The sequence below is a fragment of the Muscardinus avellanarius genome, assembly GCF_963383645.1.
Source record: "Muscardinus avellanarius genome assembly, chromosome: 21".
Classification (NCBI taxonomy): domain Eukaryota; kingdom Metazoa; phylum Chordata; class Mammalia; order Rodentia; family Gliridae; genus Muscardinus; species Muscardinus avellanarius.
The window spans coordinates 827,339-837,747 of NC_137807.1; positions in this window are offsets into that span (position 1 = coordinate 827,339).

Below are 10,409 nucleotides of genomic sequence, written 5' to 3' on the forward strand. Positions count from 1 at the left end.
CGTAAGGCCAAAGCCAGTGCTGGCAGCTAAGTGAGACCCCAGTGAAATAGGGCTGATGGTGTGGCTTGGAGGTAGAATGCCTGGGGATCCATCCCAGCACCGTGAAAAGTAAAGTAAAATGGCCGGCCGTGGTGGCGCACACTTGTAATCTCAGTACTTGGAGGCTGAGATGGGGGAGGGGGGATCTGGGTTCGTGGTCAGCCTCAGCTACTTAGTGAGGCCCTGTTTCAAAATAAAGAAAAAATAGTGCTGGGGGTGTAGCTTGGAGGTAGAATGCCCCTGGGTTCCATCCCTAGTGCCACAAAAATGAATAATAATAAATAAATAAACTGGGAAAGTTGCTGTGAAAGCATTGGTTGGAGCTTCGTGAAGTCCAGCAGGTGGTGGGAGGTGCCGTGGCTCCAGCCTGAGGGTCCCTCAAAAAGCAGCAGGGTGGGCCGGGCGTAGGGGCACACGCCTCTAATCCCTGAGCTTGGGAGGCGGAGACAGGAGGATGGTGCAGGTTCGAAGCCAGCCGTGCGCTGGCTTAGGAAACCCTATTTCCAAATAAAAATGTAAAAATAGAAAATAGGTCTGGGAGTGTAACCCGGAGGTAGAAGGGCTTCCAGGAACCCCAGTACTGCAAAAAAAAAAAAAAAAACGGGGCAAGGGCTAGCATGGCATACACCTGTAATCCTAGTACTTGGGAGGCTGAGGCAGGAGGATCGCATGTTCGAGAGCATGTAGTGAAAGAGCCTAGCTGAGACCCTGTTTCAAAAAGAAGGCTGGGGGCGGAGCTTGGAGGTGGAATGCCCCTGGCTTTGATTCCCAGCACCACAAAAGGGTCTCACCTGTAATCCCAGCATTTGGAAGACGTAAGCTCAAGGACAGCTTCAGCAACATGGGAAGACTTGGCAACTTAGACTTCTTTGAAAGGGAAAGAAAGTGAAAAGGGGCCGGGGCGTAGCTTGGAGGTTGAGGCTCTGAGTTCAGTCCTTGCGTGGGGGCCCACACTTGTCACCCCAGTACTTAGGCTGAGATGGGAGGATCCCAGGTTTGAGGCCAGCCTCAGCTACTTAGGCCCTTTGTAACTCAGACCCTATTTCAAAATAATAAGGAATAGGGCTGGGGGGTCACTCAGAAAGCCCCGGGTTCAACCCCCAGTGCCAGTGGGAGGGGGGAGCAGTGGAGGGCTGGGGCCGTGTCTGTCCCCGGCCACGTGCTGGAGGCCAGGCAGCCTGGACAGTGGCTGCTCAGATAACAGGCACCGCGGGCTCGCAGTGTCCGCCTGCCCGGTCAGGACGCTGTTGGCAATGAGCGCTCATCCTCACACAGCAGCAGCCTCCTCTTCGGCCTCCTTGCCTGCCTCCCTGGGCGAGGCTTCAGTGACTGCGGGGCGTGGGCCCTAGATGCCGGGCTGCAGCCACTCTGCCGCCTTGGGGGCTACAGGAGCTGCTCTAGCCGCCTCTGAGGCCGGCCTCCCCAACCTGCAAGCCTCAGATTGCTGGAGTCTGAACCCAGAGGCCTCCCGCCTCCCTGCCACACCTGCCTCCGGTCTCCGTGTGTGTCTGTGTCACTGGGGATGGAACCCAGGGCCATTCTACCTCCCACTGGCCGGGAGCCTCCCTGCCCCAGCAGTGGGCGCAGGAGTCGGCCTCCGGCCTGGTGAACTCTGCAGGCCCGGGCCTCGGGCGCCTCGGGGTTCCCAGGCATCAGTGCTTGGCAGAGCAAAGCCTGTCACTTATTTGGCAAACCACCCGGTGCCACAGGCCAGGAATAACCAGATCCCACGAGCCCTTCCCGAGCAGCCTTTGTTTTTGTTTTTATTGAAAATGGGACTGAACCCAGGGGCATTCTACCTCCAAGCTAGTTTTCCTCCCTGCCCTAGTTTTTTTTTTGAAACAGGGTCTCACTGAGTTTCAGAAGGCCTAAGTAGCTCAGGCTTCCGCAGACCACAATCCTGTCTGAGCCTCCCAAACGCTGGGATTACAAGCGTGCGCCACCACGCCCAGCTATTTTTATTATTAATTTTTACGGTACTGGGGATGGAATCTAGGGACCTTCTATCTCCAAACTACACCCATAGCCTTATTTTTTATTTTTTTGTGGTATGAGGATGGAACTCAGGGACATTCTACCTCTGGTCTTTAACCCCAGACCTATTTTTCATTTGGAAACAAGGCCTCGCTAAGTAGCTGAGGCTGGCTGCAAACCTGTGGTCCTCCTGTCTCAGCCTTCCAAATACTGGGATTACAAGTGTGTGCCACGCCTGGCTCCCCCCACCCCACTACCTGGGATGGAACCCAGGAGCATTCTACCTTTCAGCTACACCTCCTGCCCTGTTTTTAATTTTTTATTTTGAAACAGGGTCTCACTAAGTTGCGAAGGGCCTCAGTAAGTAGCTGAGTCTGTCCACAAACCGTGATCCTCTGGTCTCAGCCTCTCAAATGCTGCAAGCGTGCGCCACCACGCCTGGCTCTATTTTTTATTCTGGCTTTATTTTTTATTCTTTATTTTGAAACAGCGTCTCACTAAGTTGCGGAGGACCTAAGTAGCTGAGGCTGCAAACCGTGATCCTCCCAAGTGCTGGGATTACAAGCCTGAGTCACCAACCCGGCTCCCTTTCTATTAATAAAGATTTGCTAAAGCTGCAACTGAGTTGTTACTTTTAACTTCCCAACACAACATACTTTTTTTTTTTTTTGTGGTGGTGGTGGTGGTACTGGGGTTCCTGGAAGCCCTTCTACCTCCGGGCTACACTCCCAGACCTATTTTTACATTTTTATTTGGAAACAGGGTCTCCGAAGCCAGCGCACACGGCTGGCTTCGAACCTGCGCGATCCTCCTGTCTCTGCCTCCCGAGCGCGGGGATGACAAGCGTGCGCCACCACGCCCGGCACAACATACCTATTGAACGGAGAAAGCACGCAGTGCGTTAGGACCATAGCAGGAGGGCTGTGCCGCGGGCGGCGATGAGCAGGACGTCCCTGGGCACCAGGCCCTGTGGCGAGCTTTGCAGAGGTGCAGGCCCTGTGGCCGCCAGGCTCCTGCAGGGCTCAGGCCGCACACCCTCGCATTGAGTTTCTGGGTGACCCTCCCAGCCCCTGGTGGGCGGCGGGATGGAGGGGGCGGAGCAAGGTGGTGCCTGGACCTTTCTCCCGAGGGGAGGAGGAGCCTGGCGCCTGAGGCCTCCCTGGGGGCCTGACAGTGCCCCTCAGTCCAGCAGAACCTTTTAGTTAGTTATTGTGGGTCTGTGGATGGAACCCAGGGGCACTCTACCTCCAAGCTACACCTCCAGCCTTATTTTTTATTATTTTGAAAACGGGTCTCACTGAGTTGCAGAGGCCCTCACTAAGTAGCTGAGGCTGTCCGTGAACCGCGATCCTCTGGTCTCAGCCTCCCAAATGCTGGGATTACAAGCGTGCGCCACCACACCTGGCAATTCCAGCTGAACCTTTTATCCCCGCATTGCCTGGACTCGCGCCTGTCATCCTGAGGAGGCTGGGTGGGCCTCGGCCTTGGCGGGGCCTTTGCAGACCCCTCTGTACATCAGAAGAGCAGCCCTGGTTCAGAATGACCTGCCCAGGCCAAGAGCTGTCCAGGCCCGGATGAGTGGTTTATTATTATTATTACTATTATTGGCTGAACTGGGGATTGAATTCAGGAGGATTCTACTTCCAAGCTATACACCCACCCCTTTTATTTATTTATTTATTTATTTATTTATTTATTTATTTATTTTTTGCAGGTTTGGGGATGGAACCCAGGGCATTTGACCTCCAAGCTACACCCCTTGCCCTATTTTTTATTATATATATTTTTTAATTGGTGCATTGTATTCCGTTGGTGCAATGGAATACAAGACTTGTGAGGATATACAAGCACACATCATCCAATTAGCCCTCATCTAATCCCCATTCCATTCCCTCCCCTCCCTCGATCCCATGCTTGATTGGTGATTAACTTTGATACATTTGTTTACGTACATCATGAGTTTTACAGAGATTCCATCCTCCCCCATCCCATCCCCTCTGATTGGTCACCTTAATTGCTCCTCTATAGGACCCTTTCTTCAACTAGGTTTCCTCCTATTACCTATTTCTTCCTAGTTTTTGCATATTAGGGAAAGCATCTGGTTTTTTATATTCTGTGATATTTCTCTGTGTATGCCCCATTGCAAGTTCCGATCCCACTCTTTAAGGCCCCGGCACTGGCCTGGCCACCCGGCAGACTCTGATCCCGGTTTTGCTGGCTCCAGCACCAGCCTCACCCCTCGGCAGGCTCCGATCCTGGCCTTGGAGGCCCCAGCACCAGCTTCACCCCTTGGCAGGCTCCTATCCTGGCCTCAGAGGCCCCAGAACCGGCCTTGCCTCATGGTGGGCTCCAATCCCGGCCTTGCTGGCCCCGGGACCAGCCTTACCCCTTGGCAGGCTCTGATGATCCTGTCCTCACTGGTTCCGGCACCGGCCTAACCCCTCAGAAGGCTCTGATCCCAGCCTCAGAGGCCCCAGCACCGGCCTCACCCCTCAGCAGGCTCCAATCCCGGCCTCAGAGGCCCCAGTACTGGCCTTACCTCATGGCAGGCTCCAATTCTGGCCTCGGAGGCCCCTGCACCAGCCTTGCCTCACGGCAGGCTCTGATCTCGGCCTCAGAGGCCCCAGCACCAGCCTCACCCCTCAGCAGGCTCCAATCCCAGCCTTGGAGGCCCCTGTACCAGCCTTGTCTCACAGCAAGCTCTGATCCTGGCCTCCTTGGCCCCAGGACTGGCCTCACCCCTCAGCAGGCTCTGATCCCGGCCTCACAGGTTCCAGCACTGGCCTAATCCCTCAGCAGGCTCCAGTCCCAGCCTCGGAGGCCCCAGCACCGGCCTTACCTCACGATGGGCTCTAATCCCAGCCTCGCTGGCCCTGGCACTGGCCTCACCCGTCGGCAGGCTCCAATCCTGGCCTTGGAGCCCCCAGCACTGGCCTTGCCTCATGGCGGGCTTCCATCCCGGCCTTGCTGACCCCAGGACTGGCCTCACCCCTCGGCAGGCTCTGATCCCGGCCTCGAAGGCCCCAGAAACAGCCTTGCCTCACGGCAGGCTCCAATCCCGGCCTCAGAAGCCCCAGCACCAGCCTTGCCTCACGGCAGGCCCCAATCCTGGCCAGGCTGACTCTGGCACTGGCCTCACCCCTCATCAGGCTCCGATCCTGGCCTCTGAGGCACCTGCACTGGCCTTGCCTCATGGCAGGCTCTAATCCTGGCCTCGCTGGCCCTGGCATTGGCCTCACCCCTTGGCAGGCTCCAATCTAGTTCTCACAGGCCCCAGTACAGGCCTGGCCTCATGGCAGACTCTGATCCCAGCCTCGGTGGCCCCAGCACCGGCCTAACCCCTCAGCAGGGTCTGATCCTGACCTTGGAGGCCCAAGCACTGGCCTTGCCTCATGGTAGGCTCTGATCCCGGCCTCACTGGCTCTGGCAATGGCCTCACCCCTTGGCGGGCTCTGATTCCAGTCTCAGACAGAGGCCCCAGCACCGGCCTTGCCTCACGGAAGGCTCCAATCTTGGCCTCCCTGGCCCTGGCACCGGCCTATCCACCTGGGAGGCTCCTGTCCTGGCCTCAGAGTCCCTGGCACTGGCCTTACTGTGCATCGGGCTCTGGTCTCTGTCACTATGAGCAGGTCGTCTACAGATGTTCCTCTTTCTTTCTTCTTTATTTTTTTGGTGGTACTGGGGTTCCTAGAAACCCCTTTACCTCTGGGCTACACTCCCGGAGACCTCTTTTTTTTTAGTATCTATTTTTATTTGGAAACAGAGTCTCTTAAGTCAGCGAGTCTGGCCTCGAACCAGCGCGATCCTCCTATCTCTGCCTCCCAAGTGCTGGGATTACAAGCGTGCACCACCACGCCCAGTGTTCTTCCATTTTTTTTCTAATATGAGAAAGCAGAGCATGTCTTTTGCAAAAGCCGGGACCCCAAATACCTAGTGGCAATACGCTTTGTCTTCACTCCAAAGGCAGAGGCCCACAGCTTCACTTCAGGAAGCAGGCTCTGCTGTTCTACGTGCACCCTGGCCTCCCACTCTGCGCAGAGGAGCACAGTGGCCATGAGAGCTGATGACTCTCAGAAGACGCAGCGTGTAGGCCCATCCTGGCTATGCGGGGCTCCCTCTAATACCCCCCAAACCCTTTTGCCACTTATCATGTTGTCCAGTCTTCTCGAGGATGTGTGGCAGAAGCAGCCAGTCTACTTTTGGGGAGATTTCCTTGAAAGCTGAAGGTGAACTGGGCTGGATCTGTCTGCCCCTTCAAATTCTACCTTTGGGACAATTTCTTCAGGAGATCAAGCTGGGTTGAATCAGATGTCTGCCTCTCCAAAATAATAGCCTCCACCTCTGCCGCCGGCACCAGGGCTGGGGCCTTTGCGCTGCTGCTCCGCCGCTCTGCTGGCGCTGCCATGCCATCAGTGCCTCCGCGCAGCCGCCTTCTGCCTGGTTCTCCGCTGAGCTCCCTCCCCACATGACATGATGTCCAGAATGCCTAAGCCTGTGCGGCAGGGCAGTCCCCCTTCGTGGGGATTTCCCCTCCCCAAAGTTCCAGGTGAATTGGATAGAGTCCTTCTGCATCTCCTGAGTCCTGGCTGCCACCGCCGCCATCTTGGCCCCTCTCCAATATTTTATTTATTTATTTTTTGAAGGGGTTGTGAGATTGAGCACTCAGCAGCAATGAATTTTATCTCCCTTCCAAGAGCGGAGGCCACAGCCCCACTGCGGAGAGCAGGATCTGCTGTTCCGGGTGCAGCGTGGCCCCCGGCGCAGCATAGGAGCGTGGCGGCCAGGCGTGCTGAGTTCCCGGGACGCGCGGCTAGGCTCCCCGCCCGGCACTGCTCAGCTCCCTCCACCACGCCCGGGTCATTTTTCTTACAAGATATGATGTTAAGAGTCCCCAGCATGCGTGGCTAAAGTGGTCTTTTCTCCAATCCCTTCTGGGATAATCCTCCAAAAATCGCTTTTCTTGCGTGGCTGGCGCCTCCTCGTCATCTTGCTTCCAGTTCCGCCATTATCCACTCTCTCCTGTATTCTAGATAGGAAGTCGCAGCTGGAAGTGTCTCCTTAAGTTGTCCCAATCCAATATTAAACCAAGATCTGGTGTCCAGGGTTTCTCCGAGGAAAGCTTATTCTTATTGGCGGCTGCGATCGCCAGTGCAACTGCGGTCACCGCCACCTTAACCGTCTCCCTATTTTTTATTCTTTAGTTTGAAACAGGGCCTCACTAAGTAGCTGAGGCTGTCCCTGAACCGCGATCCTCCGGTCTCAGCCTCCTGAATGCTGGGATGACAAGTGTGCGCCAGCATGCTGAGCCTATTTTTTTTATTTTTTATTTTTTGTGGTACTGGGGGTCTAACCCAGGGGCCTTCTACCTCCGGGCTATACTCCCAGACATATTTTTATACTTTATTAGGAAACAGGGTCTCACTAAATTGCTGAGAGCCTCACTAAGTAGCCGAGGCTGGCTTCGAACCTGCGCGATCCTCCTGTCTCAGCCTTCCAAGCGCGGGGATTACAAGCGTGTGCCACCACGCCCAGCTTCAGGCCTTACTCTTCTTTATTTTGAAACAGAGTCTTACTAATTTTTGGAGCACCTCCCTCAGTAGCTGAGGCTGGCTGTGAACCTGTGACCCTCCTGTTTCAGCCTCCCAGGTACTGAGATTACAAGAGTGAGCCACTATGCCTGGCTCCTTTTTATTTATTTATTTTTTATATGGTGCTGGGAATTGAACCCAGGGGCATTCTATCTCTAAGCCACATCCCTAGCCCTATTTTATTATTTTGAAGCAGGGTCTCAGTAAATTGCAGAGGGGCTCACTAAATTGCTGAGGCCGGTTTCAAACTTACAATCCTCCTGTCTCAGTCTCCCAAATACTGAGATTACAATCTGGGAGTGGTGGCGCACACCTGTAATCCCAGCGCTTGGGAGGCTGAGACAGGAGGATCACGCAGGTTCGAAGCCAGCCTCGGCTACTTAGTGAGGCTCTCAGCAACTCAGTGAGACCCTGTTTCCAAATAAAATATAAAATAAGTCTGGGAGTATAGCCCAGAGGTAGAGAGCTTCTGGGTTCCACCCAGTATCACCAAAATAAAATAAATAAATAAATAAGTAATAGGGCGGAGGACATATCTGGGAGGTAGAAGGCCCCTGATTTCAAACTCCAGTACCCCCCCCAAAAAAAAACCCACAAAAAAGTACAGAGATCACAGGGCGTGACCACGCCCGAGCAAGTTTTTAATTGTGGCGACTGCACTTCCCCCGCAGTGCCCGTTTTTGATGATCCTGGCGGTTTCAAGACGTCCTCGTCAGGGATTTCTCTTGGGATTGCCAGCTGTCTTCCTGGTAATTAGGCTGTGGTCTAATCTCACGTGGAGGCCGGGTCTGTCCGCACCACTGCTGACCTGGCGCCGGCGCAGGGATGGCGTCACCCAGCCCTGGGTCTGTCTGTCTTTTTGCTGGGCAGAGCTTCCCCGCCCGCACCGCACCAAACATCCCCTTTTTGGAGGGAGGCCGCTGTGCGCGTTCAGGAGGGGAGGGTCGCGCTGCACCTGGCCCAGGCCAATGGTTGGAAACTTTTTATTTTTTTGGCGGGTCTGGGAATGGAACCCAGGGGCATTCAATCTCCAAGCCCTATTTTTTATTCTTCATTTTGAAACAAGGTCTCACTGAGTTGCAAAGGCCTCACTAAGTAGCTGAGGCGGTCCGCGAACCACGATCCTCCTGTCTCAGCCTCCCAAGCGCTGGATGACAAGTGTGCGCCACCCCGCCCGGCTCAGCCTCCGTTTCTTTACTGCTCCGTTCGTCTCTAGAGCATCAACTTCTGGGGGTTTACGTTTAGGAGTCAGACGACAACATCACTCTCCTGTCCTCAAAGGTTATCTCCAGCCAGGCATGGTGGCGCACGCTTGTCATCCCAGCATTTGGGAGGCTGAGACCTGGAGGATTGCGGCTCGCGGGCAGCCTCAGCTACTTAGTAAGGCCCTCCTGGTTTCAAAATAAAGAATTAAAAAAAAAAAAATAGGGCAGGGGGTGTAGCTCGGAGGTAGAATGCCCCTGGGTTGCATTCCCAGACCTGCAAAGAAAAAAAAAAAAGGTTCTCTCCAGCCGGGCTGGTGGTGCACTCTGGTAACCTCCCTGTACTTGGGAGGCTGAGAAAGGAGGTTGGAGACCAGCCTCTGCAACGTAGACCCACAGCAATTTAGGGAGACTGACCCTGATTCAAAACAAAAAATAAAAAAAAAGCCGGGTGTGGCGGCGCACGCTTGGAATCCCAGCACTTGGGAGGCTGAGACAGGAGGATCGCGGCTCGCGGGCAGCCTCAGCTACTTAGTGAGGCCCTCTGCAACTCAGTGAGACCCTGTTTCAAAATAAAGAGTAAAAATAAGGCTGGGGGTGGAGCTCGGAGGTCGAATGCCCCTGGGTTCAGTCCCCAGCACCACACTCAAGCATGCACTCGCGTGCGCACGTGCACACACACACACACACACACACACACACACACACACCAGCCTCGGCTCCGGGGCTCTCCCCACGCCCACCTGTTGCGTTCTCTGCGTTGGCAGTTCCTTGGGGTGGCCCCGCGGCACCCAGTGGCCCCGTCAGCCCTTGGAGCAGCCATTTATCGCGGGGAGGGCGCCGGGCCTACGCCCGGGAGCCGCGCGTGCGCCCTGCCTAGGGGCTGCCCTGTCCACGCGCGAGGTGAGGAAGCCCGAGTGTGAGGACCACCCCGCGCACACGCCTGTCCAGCAGAGAGAGATGGCAGCATCCAGATGAGACCCAGCGTGGGCCCACGCCGCCCTCCCGGGACCTGTGAGGGGCTTCGAGGACGGCCTCTGCATCTCACTGAAACCCATTTTCAGGTCCTGTTTTTCTGGTAATTAAGTTGTGGATAAATAAAAAAATATATTTTTAATAAAAAAATAATATCGAGCTAGGCATGGCGGCGCACGCTTGTCATCCCAGCATTTGGGAGGCTGAGACTGGAGGATCTCGGTTCACGGGCAGCCGCAGCTACTAAATGAGGCCCTCTGAAACTCAGTGAGACCCTGTTTTAAAAATAAAGAATAAAAAATAGGGCAGGGGGTGCAGCTTGGAGGTCGAATGCCCCTGGGTTCCATCCCCAGCCCCGCAAAAAAAAAGAAAAATCGCCCGAAATTAAAAAAAAATATGTGGCTGGGAGTGCAGCTCGGAGGTAGCACGCCTCCGGGTTCAACTCCCAGGGTCACAATAACAAAACCCCATTTCAGATGAACATGAGTTCATCTCGACATCCCTGAGCCTGATTCATGGCTGTGGACGCCGGGGCCTCTCCCCCGTGCTCCCCCGTGACACCCGCTCCAATGGCCGCTCCGTCCCAGGATTCTGTTCTTTGCAGCGGCCGCCATTACTAGAAACCCAGGCT